The sequence below is a fragment of the Triticum aestivum genome, chromosome 3D (assembly GCF_018294505.1).
Source record: "Triticum aestivum cultivar Chinese Spring chromosome 3D, IWGSC CS RefSeq v2.1, whole genome shotgun sequence".
Lineage (NCBI taxonomy): Eukaryota > Viridiplantae > Streptophyta > Magnoliopsida > Poales > Poaceae > Triticum > Triticum aestivum.
The window spans coordinates 281120481-281140908 of NC_057802.1; positions in this window are offsets into that span (position 1 = coordinate 281120481).

Genomic DNA, 20428 nt, shown 5'->3' on the forward strand with positions numbered 1-20428 from the left:
AGAGAGGCCTAAAGATAACTAGTAATTTGTACGTGCTTTGCACGTTAGATTATTATGAGTAATCAAAATACTAAATCATTTAAACTAAAACTAAATCATGCAATTTGAAAAAGTACATTTGTGTTTTCGAGTGGGAGCTCATGGAAACTATTTTTTGCTATTCACATCAAACAACAGTAGCACAACGAATTCCTATATGAAGAATACTTTAGAAAAAGCATACATTTTTTCCAAGAGAAATGTTATTGTTATTGATATGTTTGTGAAATCTTATATTTTTAAAATTGAAATTTGAAATATAGAGTAAATCAGTTTGATGCAGTAATTTTCACACCTTTACGCCAGAGGTTTCTTATAAAATCTATTTCATTTGTGTATCCTTGACCTCACAGCGTGTTAAATAACTTAACATCCTGTTAAGAAAAATAAAGTAAAATCAAAATCAAAATTTTCTACTGGTTTTTTTGAATATTTCACTCAGCGACCAGCAATATATTGCCATGTGTACACTCTTTTCTTCACCTGCAACCAAAAACGTGTACCGTCTTTTCTACAGCACATTACTTCTTTTGAGAGAAGTGAGAAATGCTTCCATGCATGTAGCACTCCGTGAGATGGAGTAAATCGCTCCTGCAGTAGTATAGGCTGCTATCCTCTACACGCACCTGGTCTAGATAGTTCGAGCGTGTACATGTAAATACGCGTTGGTGGAATATTTAATTCTTCACTGCAGCAGACCGCTATGGTTGCAGGCCAACAGCGCGTCCGTGACAAGTCTGGAAGATCCAGATTGGCAGCGTTTTGGCGCTCGTCCGTACAACGCAAATCCAGGAAACCTCAGCCGTTGGATCGGTTAAGTCTAGTATTGATAAACAGTGGAGATTCACCCGGTGTAACAAATCAACGGCTAAGGGTTTGCTACTACAACACGATGGGCTGCTAGTCCATGTTCAAAAATTGATGTACTATAGTAGTAGAGATGTGCGTGCGGGAGACACGTAGGCACATATATGTGCCTATAGAGGGCTAGTAGAGACCGTGCGTGTGTATATATGCATGTGAGAGAAATAGTGTTTTCCAACTGAGATTAGTGAAAAGAGTGGTACATAGTAGTAAGAAAGAGAGAGGGAGATATATAGAGTGTGTGCATGAGACACCCCAGGAGAGATTGTGAGCATGTGTGAGAGAGAAATGCTGATGTATATAAAGTGTGTGCACTTATGCGTCAGATAGAGAGAGATATAGCGCGTGTGTGGAAACAGGCCGAGGCATAGTGCATCTACGTGCAAAAGGCGGTTCTACGCATTAAATTAAAATATAAATGGCATTATTATTTTTGGATGAGATCATGAATTTTGCAATTTGCGTATGAACGAACATTGGTCTATTAGACACACATACTCTATTGAATTCTAGCATGTGCATGGGTTTATTTCATATTATCGATCCATAGAGTGAGATTGGTTTGAAATCCAGACAATGCATTGCTTTTGCAATTCATATATAAACATTAATTAGTGCACTCCATGTTGTTAGTGTGAAGCACTTTATACATTTGTCACTTACATGGATACATTCCAAATTGCTAGCTACAAAATAGAATACATGTTGAATTCAACATAAAGGGGGTTTCGAAGATTCGAATTGATAGAAAGTGCATTCATCTATTTAAATCCGAGATAATGGCATTTGTAAATCAGATCTAAAAGGGGGCATCAATCTTTGTTGTGTGTTTGAACATGCTATATATTCATATGCATGTATAACTATTTTTTTTGCAACCGAGGAGATTATATCTAGAACCATGCATGAAATGAGGTAAGTTGCATATTTTTTAATATATACTCGTGTATAATGTATATTCAAATGTACCTCCTCCATTCCAAAATAATTGTAGTTTTAGGATTTTCAAGAGTCAAGATTTGTGAAGTTTGACAAATCCTGAAAGTTCAATTCAAGAGAACCGAAAACGTTAATGCTTCTGCTTCCAAATATTGAATGAAGCGCCAAATAAGCCTCTGATCACTCGAAACCACGCAAGACTAATGTTTGGTGGTAGGAAATTATTGTCCTGACTATGGCCCGTGTAGCCTATCGGCCCGATGTCCAAAGGTTTAAACCGGGTAGGTTTGTAACTTCACCAAGACGCCAGTCGCAACCGCTTCTGAGGAGCATTCATACGCCGTGGGCGCCTAAACACCCATGCGCTCAGTCGAAATATATCCGCCCACCATTTTGGACACCTGAGATTATTGTCCTACCCCCGACCCGTAATATGTCCAAAATCTTAGATGGGGGCAAAGTTTGTAACTTTCCCCAAATTTCAACCAAGCGCGTCCCAAACCGAAACATTGTCCCCCCTTAGTTCCCCCTCCGTCCGTTTCCCCATTCATACTCCATGGGCGCCAAAACGCCCTCTCCACCAGCCGTGAAACCCCAACCTCCTCCGTCCTCCACCCCATCACGCCCAATCCACCGCCGCCCTCCTCCTTCACGCCGGAGCCGATACCCCGACGTCGTCGTCCAACGCAACCAAAACCGCAACACCCTCAAGGACTTAGCAGCTAAAGCCGATGCATAGCTGCCTCCATGATGCCGACACCGATGTGCGCTGTACTAGAATCACTTCGACCACGCCGTCCAGCGCCTCATCGCTACCGCTCCACTGTCACAACCGTCCACCACACCGGAGTTGTTCCCGCTACGCCGTCGTTCGCTGCCTCGGATCTGGTTTCCCGCCACCGACAGACGGCCACCGCACCACACTCAACAACTTGGCCATGGATTCGTCCAAGGCTCCACCGTCCTCCACAACTTCTCGCTTCCAGCGAACCACAAGAAGATCATTAGAAAAACAGAAGGAGGACACAGCACAGCCAGCAGAAAGAGGTACTCCTCTTCCCTTATTCATGCAAATCTTACGTCTTTGCTCACACCGTCTTCATCCCACGAAAGAAACTAGTTGAGCGCTTCTTACTGCATCTTCTTCGTGATACTAAATGCACAAGGTTTCCTCCCATTTACTATTTCACCTTGGCAAGAGGTCAGTAGCCCGCCTGGCTTTCAATTCAGGGTCAGTTGATTCGCAATTAAAAGAAGCAGCACCCGCTTAGGCGCACGGAGCACCTAGTCCGCCTGTTCACCGGGGAAGCGGCGGATCGGTGTCTATCATAGGGGTGTGGGGCACAAGAGCTGCTTGCGCCCGATTTGGAGGTCGCCGGGGCTTGAAGGGATGGCCGGGGGCGGTTCCAAGCACGGTGGTGCGGTGATGTCGAGGGAAGGGCGGAGGCAGGGGACTGGGTCGGTGGTCGCTAGCGTTTTGAGGAAGATCATCAACATTGACTGGCTAGAGGTAGATGGAGGCGATCTGTCCGTTCTTTGTACATCGGACGGTGCAGAAAAAATGGACTGGCCTATTTGTTTTCAGTTGATTATTATTTTCATAGGAGCACACCGTGTGGTGTGCTGGAGGAGCATCTGCATTTCCCAGCCATCCATGTGCTCATATTTCAAAATCCTAGAATCTAGTAATTTTGTGTGCCATGCATGTTGTAGAACTATCATATGTCTCCCGTCATTTATTTCTCACCGACCTGCTATCTACTACTTTTACACTGTACTACTTGTGCACACACTTCACCCATACTCACACTATTGTTTTTTTATGCATGGGTATTTCAGACTCTAACGCAGTGTTGATGAATACACAAAAGAAAAGACAGAAGTCGCTCCAGTGTAATTCGAAGATAAGCACTAAGCATTTCAGCGCTCTAAATGGTGTAGTGTTAGCAAATGGAGACAGTAAATGTAGCTCTGCAGTTGATGATCTCAATTGCCACACACAACCATCCCAGGTGCTTGCTTTAACTTCGCGCTGTCAAATGTGGTTGCATGTTGCATATGGTGTCTAGCTTGTATTGCTTCCAATTTGGTTAAATTGCATCTCCTTACTTTACACATTATACCTTTGATTATAACATGCCTTCCTATTTTTGATACATACTACATATGTCTATTAACCATGTTCGTACATCAAACTAATGCTCTTTTGTATCCCTCATCAATCACTTATGATGAGATAGTCACCCCAGTGGGTTACTGTGAGACGCGCTACTCGTTTAAAGAGTGTAGTGTCATCCTCCCCACATGATTCTCAAGAAACAACAAGGCTAATTGAAGATAGTCAACGTAGCTCCCTAGTTGATGACCGCAATTCCCCTACACCACCATCACAGGTGCTTGCTCTTACTTGGCAATGTGATATGTGGTTGCATGTTGCATATGGTGTCTACCTTGTAATCCTTCTAATTAGGGTAAATGGCATCTCCTGAGTTAACACATTATACCTGTGAATATGACATGCCTTCCTATCTTTGGTACATACTACGTCTTTCTATTAGCCATGTTCTTACATCAAACTACTTTTCTTGTGTATCCCTCATCAATCACTTCTGATGAGACACCCTCAAATTGACAATGTAATATTGGTTGCATCTTGCATATCATTTCAAACATGTATTGCCTCTAATTTGTAGAAGTGCCACCTATAATGAGACACATCTAACTTGGTAGAGTGATTTTGGTTGGATCTTTCGTATGGTGTCTAGATTGCATTGCTTCCAATTTGTTGAAATGCCTTCTGCTTAGCGTTTTTTGTACTTATTCCATCCTCCTACAATGTGGTTGCCTTACATAAAAGTTGTGTTCGTCAGTATCATGCATGAAGGAATTGCGGAAGGAAACCGGTAAGGCATTGGACGATGGTGGTCCTTCCGAGCAACTGAAACGGAGGGTCTCTACAGATTCTACTCCGCCATCCTCCCAACAAGATTCGCAAGACAACGCAAGGCTAGATAGTCAACATAGCTATGTAGATGACGAGCACATCTCCCCTACTCCACCATCACAGGTGTTTGCTCTAACTTGGCACTATTATATGTGGTTGCATGTTGCGTATGATGTCTAGCTTGTATTGCTTCTAACTTTGTTGAATTGCATCTACTTACTTTACACATAATGCATGTGAATATGACATGTGTTTCTGTTTCTAGAACATACTATATCTGATCACACCATGTTCTTACATTAGACTACTGTTCTTGCATATCCCGCATCAGTCACTTATGATGAGGCACCTTTAAGTCGCCACTGTGATATTGGTTGCGTCTTTCATATGATTTCTAGTATGTACTGCTTCTAATTTGTTGAAACACCAGACGTTTGAACTTGGGACAGTGATATTGGTTGCATCTTTCATATGGTGTTTAGCTTGCAGTGCTTCTAATTTGTTGAAATGCCTTCTGCTTAGTTACCACATCATAGGTGTGAATATGTCACGCCGTCCTGTTTCTCGTACATATTCCATCCTCGTATCATGTGTTTGCCTTTCATCCGAGTAGTGTTCGTTAGTATCATGCATGAATGAGTTCTGAAGAGCGAATTTTATTCCTTTTTATTATCGGTTTGACTTCACAATGCAAACTCAATACAGCTGAAGGAAATTAGTACGGCAGTGGATGATGGTGGTCCTTCGGAGCAACTCAAACAAAGGGTCTCTATAGATTCTACTCCGCCATCCTCCCAACAAGATTCGCAAGACAACACAAGGCTGGACAGTCAAGTAGCTGTGTAGATGATGAGCACATCTCCCCTACTCCACCATCACAGGTGCTTGCTCTAACTTGGAACTGTTGTATGTGGTTGCGTGTTCCATATGATGTCTAGTTTGCATTGCTTCTATTTTTGTTGAATTGCATCTGCGTAGCTTACAACTTATACCTACAACAATCACTTTACCCATACGACACATTTAACTTGGGAGTGTGATGTAGGTTGCATCTTGCATTGTCTTCTAGCTTGTACTGCTTCTAATTTCTTGAAATGGCACTTACGATGAGACACTTTTTACCTGATAGAGTGATATTGGTTGCATGTTCATATGGTGCCTAGCTCTCATTTCTTCTAATTTTTTTGAAATGCCTTCTGCTTACTGTTTGTACATATTCCATCCTCCTATCGTACATGTGAATATGCAATGTTGTCTTTTTTTGTATATATTCCATCCTCCTATCCTGCGCTTGCCTTACATCAAAGTAGTGTTCATCTGTATCATGCATCAACCAGTTATGCAGAGCTAATTTTATTCATCTTCTTGTGGTTTTGACTTCATAAGGCAATATCAGAAAAGAGGAATAAAAAGTGTAAGTTAGGGGATGTTGGTGGTCCTCCGGACCGACGCAAACAGAGACTCTCGAGATTTGCCACTGCTACTGTTAATGCATTTGAAGTCCCAAGTCTACATGATGAGTTCATCTCCCGTACTCCATCGCAGGTGCTTGCTCTAAGTTGACAGTGTGATAATTGGTTTCATGTTGCATATGTTGTCTAGCCTATATTTCTTCTATTTTGATTAAATTGCACCCACTGAGTTTATACGTTATACATGTGCATATGACATGCCTTTCTGTGTCTAGAATACACTGCATCTATCTATCATACCATGTTCTTACAACAAAGTACTCCTATTGTGTACCCCGCATCAGTCACTCATGATTGGACGATTTTAACATGGCAATTTGATAGTGGTTGCATCTTGCATTGATCTCTAGGTTGTACTGCTTCTAATTTTTCAAAATGCCACTTATGACAAGACACTTTTAACTGGGCAGAGTGGTATTGGTTGCATCTTTCATATGGTGTCTAGCTTGCATTACTTCTATTTTCTTGAAAATCCTTCTGCTTAGTTTACACATTGTAGCTGTGAATATGTCACGCCGTCCTGTTTCTAACATATTGCATCCTCATACGGCTGTATTACATCAAAGTATTGCTTGTCTGTATCATGCATCAATGAGTTCTGAAGAGCGATTTTATTCTTTTGTGTTGTGGGTACGGCTTGACATGGCAAAGTCAAAAAAGAGAAAGGAAAAGAATATAGTAGGGAATGGTGTTACTCGTTGGGTGCAACGGAAATGGATCTGCCCTCGAGATTCTGCTGGTACTTATAGTGCAGTAGAAGGTCCAAGTCCACCGGATAAATCTACAAACACAGTATCACCTGATCTACCAGCTGCAGCATCCGCTTCAACTGTACCGACATCTCAATGAGTTACTCGTTCGTTTGCTCTGCAACTAGCCAGTTCCCAAGCTGCCTTCACACCTAACACTACTTCAGAAACACTGCTGACACAACAGGACTTGGCAAGATCAGTTGAACCTCATGAGCATCAACACCAAGATGGTACCTGATCGAGTCAAGTTGCAGTTGCATCCTCCTTTATATGTACTCTCACAGTTTGATGCGCACTAACACTTTCCATATTCGTTGTTGAACTAGCACCACGGCCCAAGTGAAAACAGACATCATGGATAATGCTTGACAGATTAAAAAATCTAAAGGAGGAAGAATGGAGATCCATTTTGAGGCAGGTTTAAAAAGGCCACGTGATACTACAGAGTCAGCCAAGTTAGTATCAGAGGCATCCATAGCCATTAGGTGTCATGCACGTATCCTCCCAACGTGGATCCAGTACAGGAATGAGAAAGACGATACCAAGTTTAACACCTTCCTTGGCCATTTGTCTGTAAGTAATGTTATTCATCGCAATTTGTAATATTGTCTTGCTCTATCCCATACTTTCTAGCTTCCTCCTGCTACCTCTTGAGCACTGAGTTGGTTTTCCCTTGAAGAGGAAAGGGTGATGCAGTAAAGTAGCGTAAGTATTTCCCTCAGTTTTTGAGAACCAAGGTATCAATCCAGTAGGAGACCACGTGCGAGTCCCACGCACCTACACAAACAAATAAGAACCTCGCAACCAACGCGATAAAGGGGTTGTCAATCCCTTCACGGTCACTTACGAGAGTGAGATCTGATAGAAATGATAAGATAATATTTTTGGTATTTTTATGATAAAGACTAAAAGTAAAGATTGCAAGGTAAATGGTAATGGAAATAGCTTGTTGACGGAAGATTAATATGATGGAAAATAGACCCGGGGGCTATAGGTTTCACTAGTGGCTTCTCTCAAGATAGCACAAGTATTACGGTCGGTAAACGAATTACTGTCGAGCAATTGATAGACTTGAGCATAGTTATGAGAATATCTAGGTATGATCATGTATATAGGCATCACGTCCGTGACAAGTAGACCGACTCCTGCCTGCATCTACTACTATTACTCCACACATCGACCGCTATCCAGCATGCATCTAGAGTATTAAGTTCATAAGAACAGAGTAACGCTTTAAGCAAGATTACATGATGTAGAGGGATAAACTCATGCAATATGATATAAACCCCATATTTTTATCCTCGATGGCAACAATACAATAGGTGTCGTTTCCCCTACTATCACTGGGATCGAGCACCACAAGATTGAACCCAAAGCTAAGCACTTCTCCCATTGCAAGAAAGATCAATCTAGTAGGCCAAACCAAACTGATAATTCGAAGAGACTTGCAAAGATAACCAATCATACATAAAAGAATTCAAAGGAGATTCAAATATTGTTCATAGATAATCTTGATCATAAACCCACAATTCATCGGATCTCGACAAACACACCACAAAAGAAGAGTTACATCAAATAGATCTCCAAGAGAATCGAGGAGAACTTTGTATTGAGATCCAAAGAGAGAGAAGAAGCCATCTAGCTAATAACTATGGACCCGAAGGTCTGAGGTAAACTACTCACACATCATCGGAGAGGCTATGGTGTTGATTTAGAAGCCCTCCATGATCAATGCCCCCTCCGGCGGAGCACCGGAAAAGGCCCCAAGATGGGATCTCACGGGTACAGAAGGTTGCGGCGGTGGAAATAGGGTTTTGGCTCCTCTGCGGATGGTTTGGGGGTACGTAGGTATATATAGGAGGAAGAAGTAGGTCGGTGGAGCTACGAGGGGCCCACGAGGGTGGAGGGCGCTCCCAGGGGGTAAGCGCGCCCCCTGCCTCGTGGCCTCCTCGGTGATTTCTTGACGTCCACTCCAAGTCCTCTGGATCACGTTTGTTCCAAAAATAACTCACCCGAAGGTTTCATTCCGTTTGGACTCCGTTTGATATTCCTTTTCTGCGAAACACTGAAATAGGCAAAAAAACAGCAATTTGGGTTGGGCCTCCGGTTAATAGGTTAGTCCCAAAAATAATATAAAAGTGTATAAATAAGCCCATTAAACATTCCAAAACAGAATATATATTATCATGGAACAATCAAAAATTATAGATACGTTGGAGACGTATCAAGCATCCCCAAGCTTAATTCATGCTCGTCCTCGAGTAGGTAAATGATAAAAATAGAATTTTTGATGTGGAATGCTACTTGGCATAATTTTCAATGTAATTCTCTTATTTGTGGTATGAATATTCAGATCCGAAAGATTTAAGATAAAAGTTTAATATTGACATAAAAGTAATAATACTTCAAGAATACTAACTAAGCAATTATGTCTTCTCAAAATAACATGGCCAAAGAAAGTTCATCCCTACAAAATCATATAGTTTGGTAATGCTCCATTTTCGTCACACAAGAATGCTCTTATCATGCACAACCCCGATGACAAGCCAAGCAATTTTTTCATACTTTAGTAATCTCAAACTTTTTTCAACTTTCACGCAATATATGAGCGTGAGCCATGGATATAGCACTATGGGTGGAATAGAATATGATGATGGGGGTTATGTGGAGAAGACAAAAAAGGAGAAAGTCTTACATTGACGCGGCTAATCAACGAGCTAGGGAGATGCCCATGGATTGATGTCAATGCAAGGAGTAGGGATTTCCATGCAACGGATGCACTTAGAGCTATAAATGTATGAAAGCTCAACAAAAGAAACTAAGTGGGTGTGCATCCAACTTGCTTGCTCATGAAGACCTAGGGCATTTGAGGAAGCCCATTGTTGGAATATACAAGCCAAGTTCTATAATGAAAAATTCCCACTAGTATATAAAAGTGACAAAACAAGAGACTCTCTATCATAAAGATCATGGTGCTACTTTGAAGCACAAGTGTGGAAAAAAAGATAGTAGCATTGCCCCCATTTTTATTTTCTCCTTTTTTTATTGGGCCTCCCTTTTTTGCCTTTCTTTTTTTCGAGACAATGCTCTATGAATGATGATCATCACACTTCTATTTATTTACAACTCAATGATCACAACTCAATACTAGAACAAAGTATGACTCTATATGAATGCCTCCGGCGGTGTACCGGGATGGGCAATGAATCAAGAGTGACATGTATGAAATAATATGCATGGTGGCTTTGCCACAAATACGATGTCAACTACATGATCATGCAAGGAAATATGACAATGATGAAGCGTGTCATGATAAACGGAACGGTGGAAAGTTGCATGGCAATATATCTCGGAATGGCTATGGAAATGCCATAATAGGTAGGTATGGTGGCTGTTTTGAGGAAGATATAAGGAGGTTTATGTGTGATAGAGCGTATCGTATCACGGGGTTTGGATGCACCGGCGAAGTTTGCACCAACTCTCAAGGCGAGAAAGGGCAATGCGCGGTACCGAAGAGGCTAGCAATGATGGAAGGATGAGAGTGCGTATAATCCATGGACTCAACATTTGTCATAAAGAACTCACATACTTATTGCAAAAATCTACAAGTCATCAAAAACCAAGCACTACGCGCATGCTCCTAGGGGGATAGATTGGTAGGAAAAGACCATCGCTCGTCCGCGACCGCCACTCATAAGGAAGACAATCAAAGAACACCTCATGTTTCAAATTTGTTACACAACGTTTACCATACGTGCATGCTACGGGACTTGCAAACTTCAACACAAGTATTTCTCAAATTCACAATTACTCAACTAGCACAACTTTAATATCACTACCTCCATATCTCAAAACAATCATCAAGCATCAAACTTTTCTTAGTATTCAACGCACTTATAAGAAAGTTTTTACTAATCTTGGATGCCTATCATATTAGGACTAATTTCATAATTTAAGAAAATTACCATGCTGCTTTATAGTACTCTCAAAATGATATAAGTGAAGCATGAGAGAATAATAGTTTCTATAAAACAAAACCACCACCGTGCTCAAAAGATATAAGTGAAGCACATAGAGTATTCTAATAAATTCCGAATCATGTGTGTCTCTCTCAAAAGTGTATTCAGCGACGATGATTGTGGTAAACTAAAAGCAAAGACTCAAATTATACAAGACGCTCCAAGAAAAACACTTATCATGTGGTGAATAAAAATATAGCTCCAAGTAAAGTTACCGATGGACGAAGACGAAGGAGGGGACGCCTTCCGGGGAATCCACAAGCTTTGGCTTTTTGGTGTCCTTGGATTACCTTGGGGTGCCTTGGGCATCCCCAAGCTTAGGCTCTTGCCACTCCTTGTTCCATAATCCATCAAATCTTTACCCAAAACTTGAAAACTTCACAACACAAAACTTAACAGAAAATCTCGTGAGCTCCGTTAGCGAAAGAAAACAAAACACCACTTCAAGGTACTGTAATGAACTCATTCTTCATTTATATTGGTGTTAAAACTACTGTATTCCAACTTCTCCATGGTTTATAAACTATTTTACTAGCCATAGATTTATCAAAATAAGCAAACAACACACGAAAAACAGAATCTGTCAAAAACAGAACAGTCTGTAGTAATCTGTAACTAACGCAAACTTCTGGAACTCCAAAAATTCTACCAAAATAGGACGACCTAAATAATTCGTTTATTGATCTGCTGCAATTGAATCAGTATTTTATCACGTTCTAGTGATTTTTAACATTTGTTTTCGTGAACAGAAAGTTTCTGGAATTTTCAGCAAGATCAAATCACTATCATCCAAGAAGATCATATAGGTTTAACTTGGCACAAACACTAATTAAAACACAAAAACAAATCTAACCAGAGGCTAGATCAAAGATTTATTCCTAAACAAAAGCAAAAAGCAAAAAAAACTAAAATAAAATTGGGTTACCTCCCAACAAGCGCTATCGTTTAACGCCCTTAGCTAGGCACAAAAACAAGGATAGATCTAGGTATTGCCATCTTTAGTTGGCAATCCATAAGTGGCTCTCATAATAGATTCATAAGGTAATTTTATTTTATTTCTAGGAAAGTGTTCCATGCCCTTCCTTAACGGAAATTGGAATCTAATATATCCTTCCTTCATATCAATAATTGCACCAATCATTCTAAGGAAAGGTCTACCAAGAATAATAGGACATGAAGGATTGCAATCTATATCAAGAACAATGAAATCTACGGGTACATAGTTACTATTTGCAACAATAAGAACATCATTAATTCTTCCCATAGGTTTCTTAATAGTGGAATCCGCAAGATGCAAGTTTAGAGAACAATCATCAAATTCGCGGAAACCTAACAAATCACACAAGGTTTTTGGAATCGTGGAAACACTAGCACCCAAATCACACAAAGCATAGCATTCATGATACTCAATTTTAATTTTAATAGTAGGTTCCCACTCATCATAAAGTTTTCTAGGGATAGAAACTTCCAACTCAAGTTTTTCTTCATAAGATTGCATTAAAGCATCAACGATATGTTTGGTAAAAGCTTTATTTTGACTATAAGCATGAGGAGAATTTAGCACGGATTGCAACAAGGAAATACAATCTATCAAAGAGCAATTATCATAATTAAATTCCTTGAAATCCAAAATAGTGGGTTCATTGATATCTAAAGTTTTGACCTCTTTAATCCCACTTTTACCAATTTTAGCATCAAGATCTAAAACTCCTAATTTTTGGGACGCCTTCTAACTAAAGTTGACTCATCTCCAGTCCCATCATTATCAAGATTCATATTGCAAAACAAAGATTTAATAGGAGACACATCAATAACTTTTAGATCTTCATCTTTATTCTCATAAAAACTAGAAGAACATGCTTTCACAAAGCAATCTTTCTTAGCACACATCCTAGCGGTTCTTTCTTTGCACTCATCAATGGAAATTCTCATGGCCTTGAGAGACTCATTGATATCATGCTTATATGGAATAGATCTAAGTTTCAAGGAATCAACATCAAGAGAAATTCTATCCACATTCCTAGCCAACTCATCAATCTTAGGCAATTTTTCTTCAAGCAAAGCATTGAAATTCTTTTGAGAAATCATAAATTATTTAACACTAGTCTCAAAATCAGAGGGCATCTTATTAAAATTTCCATAAGAGTTGTTTTAGGAACTACCATAATTATTAGAGGAATTACCAGGATACGGCCTAGGATTAAAGTTTCCTCTATAAGCGTTGTTACCAAAATTGTTCCTACCAACAAAATTCACATCCATAGATTCATTATTATTCTCAATCAAAGTAGACAAAGGCATATCATTAGGATCGGAAGAAACACTCTTATTAGCAAATAATTTCATAAGTTCATCCATCTTTCCACTCAAAACATTAATTTCTTTCATCACATGCACTTTTTTACTAGTAGATCTTTCAGTGTGCCATTGAGAATAATTAACCATAATATTATCTAGGAGTTTGGTAGCTTCTCCTAACGTGATTTCCATAAAAGTGCCTCCTGCGGCCGAATCTAAAAGGTTTCTAGAAGCAAAATTCAATCCGGCAAAATTTTTTTGTATAATCATCCACAAATTCAAACCATGAGTAGGGCAATTACGTATCATTAACTTCATCCTCTCCCAAGCTTGTGCAACATGTTCATGATCAAGTTGCTTAAAGTTCATAATATTGTTTCTAAGGGAGATGATTTTAGCGGGAGGAAAATACTTAGAGATAAAAGCATCTTTGCACTTATTCCAAGAATCAATACTATTTTTGGGCAAAGATGAAAACCACATTTTAGCACGATCTCTAAGCGAAAACGGAAATAGCTTCAATTTAACAATATCATTGTCCACATCTTTCTTCTTTCGCATATCACACAAATCAACAAAGCTATTAAGATGGGTAGCGGCATCTTCACTGGGAAGGCTGGCGAATTGATCTGTCATGACAAGATTCAACAAGGCAGCATTAATTTCACAAGATTCAGCATCGGTAAGAGGAGCAATCGGAGTGCTAGGAAAATTATTGTTATTGGTATTGGTAAAGTCAGACAATTTAGTATTGTCTTGAGCCATCGTGACAAGCAAGCAATCCAACACACAAGCAAACAAGAGGCAAGCGAAAAAGAGGCGAGCGGAAAAAGAGGGCGAATAAAACGGCAAGGGTGAAGTGGGGGAGGGGAAAATGAGAGGCAAATGGCAAATAATGTAATGCGAGGGATAAGAGTTTATGATGGGTACTTGGTATGTCTTGACTTGAGCGTAGATTTCCGCGGCAACGGCGCCAGAAATGGCTCGTTGTCGGGAGATCAAATCTTGACTTGACTTGGTGTAAGCCTCACCGGCAACGGCGCTAGAAATCCTTCTTGCTACCTCTTGAGCACTGCGTTGGTTTTCCCTTGAAGAGGAAAGGGTGATGCAGTAAAGTAGCGTAAGTATTTCCCTCAGTTTTTGAGAACCAAGGTATCAATCCAGTAGGAGACCACGCGCGAGTCCCACGCACCTACACAAACAAATAAGAACCTCGCAACCAACGCGATAAAGGGGTTGTCAATCCCTTCACGGTCACTTACGAGAGTGAGATCTAATAGAAATGATAAGATAATATTTTTGGTATTTTTATGATAAAGACTAAAAGTAAAGATTGCAAGGTAAATGGTAATGGAAATAGCTTATTGATGGAAGATTAATATGATGGAAAATAGACCCGGGGGCCATAGGTTTCACTAGTGGCTTCTCTCAAGATAGCATAAGTATTACGGTCGGTAAATGAATTACTGTCGAGCAATTGATAGAATTGAGCATAGTTATGAGAATATCTAGGTATGATCATGTATATAGGCATCACGTCCGTGACAAGTAGACCGACTCCTGCCTGCATCTACTACTATTACTCCACACATCGACCTCTATCCAGCATGCATCTAGAGTATTAAGTTCATAAGAATAGAGTAACGCTTTAAGCTAGATGACATGATGTACAGGGATAAACTCATGCAATATGATATAAACCCCATCTTTTTATCCTCGATGGCAACAATACAATATGTGTCGTTTCCCCTACTGTCACTGGGATCGAGCACCGCAAGATTGAACCCAAAGCTAAGCACTTCTCCCATTGCAAGAAAGATCAATCTAGTAGGCCAAACCAAACTGATAATTCGAAGAGACTTGCAAAGATAACCAATCATACATAAAAGAATTCAGAGGAGATTCAAATATTGTTCATAGATAATCTTGATCATAAACCCACAATTCATCGGATCTCGACAAACACACCGCAAAGAAGAGTTACATCAAATAGATCTCCAAGAGAATCGAGGAGAACTTTGTATTGAGACCAAAGAGAGAGAAGAAGCCATCTAGCTAATAACTATGGACCCGAAGGTCTGAGGTAAACTACTCACACATCATCGGAGAGGCTATGGTGTTGATGTAGAAGCCCTCCATGATCAATGCCCCCTCCGGCGGAGCGCCAGAAAAGGCCCCAAGATGGGATATCACGGGTACAGAAGGTTGCGGCGGTGGAAATAGGGTTTTGGCTCCTCTGCGGATGGTTTGGGGGTACATAGGTATATATAGGAGGAAGAAGTAGGTCGGTGGAGCTACGAGGGGCCCACGAGGGTGGAGGGCGCGCCCAGGGGGGTAGGCGCGCCCCCTGCCTCGTGGCCTCCTCGGTGATTTCTTGACGTCCACTCCGAGTCCTCTGGATCATGTTTGTTCCAAAAATAACTCACCCGAAGGTTTCATTCCGTTTGGACTCCGTTTGATATTCCTTTTATGCGAAACCCTGAAATAGGCAAAAAAACAGCAATTTGGGCTGGGCCTCCGGTTAATAGGTTAGTCCCAAAAATAATATAAAAGTGTATAAATAATCCCATTAAACATCCAAAACAGAATATATATATTAGCATGGAACAATCAAAAATTATAGATACGTTGGAGACGTATCACCTCCTAATAAGACTCACATTCTTTTTTCAACAGAGGAGGTTCAAGTTGGATCTGAAAGATGATGCAACTAAACAAGCATGCACTCATGTTTTTCAGTCTGCTCTACGACAGTATCGGTATCACCTTAGAAAAACTCACCCTGAAGGCAAGGCTAACAATGAAATCACCCAAACATCTCCAGTGGAATATATTACAAATGAAGACTGGACAGCCCTTGTTAAACACTGGTCTGATCCAAAGTATCAGGTACGGTATATGTATTTGATCATATCACATATTGAACTTGTATTTACATATGTGCCTTACAAGTGTATCTTCTTCTAGGCTAACTGTTTGAAGAATAAGACCAACCGTTCTAAAGTGAAAGTCCAACAGACAACAGGATCTCGTAGCTATATTGCACAGTGCGAGGCTCTTGTAAATAGCTGCCACTTCCTTCTTTTTCTGTGCCATATTATCGTATCTATATTTCCAAATATAGAGGAAAGCTTGTGCAGACCAAAAAGAACCTGAACCGAATGCAGTGCAAATCTTCAAGGATTACCACACCAGCAAAATGAAGGGCATGAGCACACCAGTTCAAGCCGCTATTGTAAGTCCTTACTCCTCCATCCTTTGAACTGCTTGTTACTGTGACGTGTTCATTTGACTTCTTGGTTTGCAGCCAATGTCAGTTACTCTGTTCACTTTTATACACAGTGGTCTTAACGTATCATTTCACCTTCCACAGTTTAAAAGAGATGAAGGATATTGTCTTGGTCTTGATCTGTAATCTAGTTGTGATGTTCACGTGCCCACACAATGATACAATAGTCTGTTTGTTCTATATATGTTTGCCCATGATATGAATGATGTCATACTATGTTCATCCTACTTTAAACCAGGTCTCTTTATCCTTACATGTCAACGAATGTGAGGAAATAGACAATATAGTAGGCATGCTACATGGACATATGTTCCGAAAGTGATGTTATTATGTAGTTGGCACTACAATACATGCTAATGTATTACAGTAGTTCACCAAAATAAGTTACGTATAAACATGAAACCTACTTTGTTTGTTTTTGTCTCATTAGTAACTTACCTGGTACACTAATCTACAAGTTCAAACTTTTGGCAAGCTATGGAACAAATGATTGAATAGCCACAACCACCTGAAGGTGACGAGGCTACCACAGGCACAATGTCACCTCTTGCTGAAGTGCGTCAGTATCTCTCCACTAACAGTGCAAAAAGCACCTTCCTGCTTAATTCTGGGTTGGTTGTCAAGATAACCTCGTCCAAATCGCCTACTGAACAAAATCTTCCGGCTAGACAGAGTGATATATCTGTGCTCTAGAAACAAGTACAATCCTAATGGACGTCGTTTCGGAAACAAGAATAGTGGTTGAAAAATGTCGTCAAGATATGAATGGTTTTGAAACCAGACTATCAGACAATTGCTTGGTTGTTCAAGAGCAATGGCGGAAAAAGGGGAAGATCATGCTGCTGCATCAGATTCTACAGCCTGAAACATGAGCACTCAGGTCAAATGATCTATGCTTCTATACATCTGATGGTGCTTTTATCTGCAAGGGTTGTAAACTTTATGCCAATAGGCCATTTGTTGTATGGCTGGAATTTATTTTGTTGTGATACAACATTAATCGTGCTGCCAAAGGCTATAGAAATTATGACACTATTCTTGTATAGTGTACGTTTATCTTAGTAATGTATTCGGCCGAAAGCTTCGTAGGAGCCCAACGTGCCAACATTCATTAGGCCCATTCCAATTGGGCTAAAAACGATTATGGGCTGTAATTTGCATATAGCCCACTAAAAATATATGGGCCTTAATCAGCATCAACTTTCAAATTTTCTGTAGCTCTGTGCCCCTAGTGGGCCTTTAACAAGCCTAAACATATTTTGGGCCCTCAGTAACAATAGGCCATTAACATGTGTAAATATCTCAAGCCCATAAATAACATGGGCATTTAATAGGCCGAAAGTAAGATTGGGCCCTGATTGTGCCAAATAACCCACTGGTCATTAGCAAGTGAAGTGTATCTCAGCTCGTGGTGGCCCATTTACCACGTGGATCGTTCACAGGCCGAAATTCAAACGGGCCATAAACGTGCCGACCTACTACATGGGCCTTTAACAGGCCGGAAGTTCGGTTGGGCTTGCTTAGTATCAATATTATATGGGCCGTTAATAGGCCCGATGTGACGTTGGGCCACATATGGCCCATGGATTTCGTCCGATGTTAACAGGCCAAAAATCACAACAGGCTGGAAGTGGCCCAAATCTACGATGGGCCTCTAACAGGCCCAATGTCAGACATGGCCGAATATGACCCAAATCCTTCATGGTGGTTTATGGGCCGAAAGTTTCAATGGCCAATAAATGCACCCAAATGAAGCAGGACCTTTAACAGGCCGGAAACACACTGGGCCGTAATTCGGCCCAAATACTTAGCGGAATGCGCCATCTGCAAGCAGGCCGTTAATGGGCCAGCCCGCTAATTTTGACTGGGCCAGCCTTTTTAACCTAAATGGGCCGCTGTTGGGCCTTGCCACATGTTGACGTATCATAGGTGCCTCCTGTCCAGTGGGTGGTTGACATCTGTCCTTTTTCGGTGCTGACACGTCGTTGCTATAGCTAATGATAATTTTACACGTGGAAAATCCTCATTGGTCCCAGCTGTTAACGGGTTATCGGATCCAAGCCGGAACCCGATAGCTTAACGGCGACTCGTTACGGTGGATGCCACGTGTCGGTCACCCTTGACGAAAGCAGTTGTTTGATGCGCGATTTATCGTCATGGAAGTGGACACTTCCGTGATGATAATTTTGGTAATGCCATCGAACACTTCTACGACAACACAAGTATGACTATCTTGATTCTGTCATAAAATCATAATGGATGTACAAGCATGACAAAACTCATGACCTACTGTGACAAACACGTATCATCACGGAAGTGTCTTTTTTTGTAGTGCAAGGATCGCAAATCCTTGACCGCTTGGCGGAGGAGATCAGCGGCAGGGCCGTCAAAATGATTGATGCCGGTTGAACCAGAGGGGTTGGGGATGGACCACTTAACCTGTGACACGGCCCGCGTGAAGCCGTCACTCTCAACGAGCTTGATGTCGTAGCCAGCTTTCCCAAGATACAGTAATGCGCTAGCCCGCTGACATGAAGCCTTCAACATGGCAACGTAGTCAACGTCTTCGCCGGCTTCCGCGGCAACGTGTTGCTCCGGGATCGAGAAGTCGGGGCGAACGGCCGCCACCTCGTGAACGTTCGTTGGAGAGGCCATGATAAACCTCTTCTTGGTCGAACGCTCGTCAGGCTCCTCGAGATACGCGCTCGAGCTTATGTTGCGACATTCTGGAGCAGGGGATGTGGATCTGGCAGGGAGGGACACCACAGGCTTCATCTAAAAACTAAGGGCAGTGGGGCGACGGTATGGGAATCACTGGGTAAGCTGAACTTTATTATCTAAGTTAGGAGGAACGGGCGGACCGGCAGGGGTTGGCGGTGGCGGCGGCGAGCTAGGGTTCGAGGTGGAGGGGGACGGGTGGGGGACTATGGAGGGGGTGGTGTTTGAGGATACGCCACGGCTATTGAAAATTTTAGTAAGGGTGGGTGGAGATGGTGGTGGACGAGGGGAGGGCGGCGGTTCAAATGCCTCGGCTACTGCAATTTTAGTATAAGGTCGGTGTTGGAGGAGTGTCGGCGACAGTTGAAGTACGGCGACTACTAAAATTTGGGTAAAGGAATTGATGCGGAGCGGGAGTACCCAAGATCATGCACGGTCCAATAAGAATATGCGTGTATGATAATAAGCAAAAGTGGCGGAATCGTCGATTTTTGCAATGCTCAAGGTGGTTAGTTTGTTTTTAGATTTCTAGCTAGCTTGTCTATCACACACGGTTCGTTCTAATTTTCAGACGTAGACATGGAATTCAATCTAAATAAACTACCCGCCTTTAGCTTGCGCATGTGGTGATTTTACAACGCACTTGCTTCGCACACGGTTAAGCCAGTACCTCCACCCTTTGCTCGCGCTTGCGCAGCCGTGGTGATTTTACAGCGCACTTGCATCGCACATGGTTGAGCCAGTACCCCCACCTTTGCTAGTGCTTGCGCAGTCGTGGTGATTCACAGCGCACTTGCATCGCACACGGTTAAGGCATTATACCCGTGTCCGTTGAGCGTCATCAGTCTTTGCAGAAAAAAACGTTAGAGAGGGTCAGAAGACAGCCACACCAGCATGTGGCCCAAATATATATGAGTGAAAAGGGTGGTCTCCGATGTTCAAAATTCTAATGCACAACTTTGAACGCGCGGGCCCATGGTTAGGCGCGTCGTCGAAGATCGATGAGAGGGGCCAGAAGTCAAGAACCACCTGGAAGTGGCCAAATATATGTAGGAATATAGGGTGTGACGTTTAAAACTTTAAATACACAATGC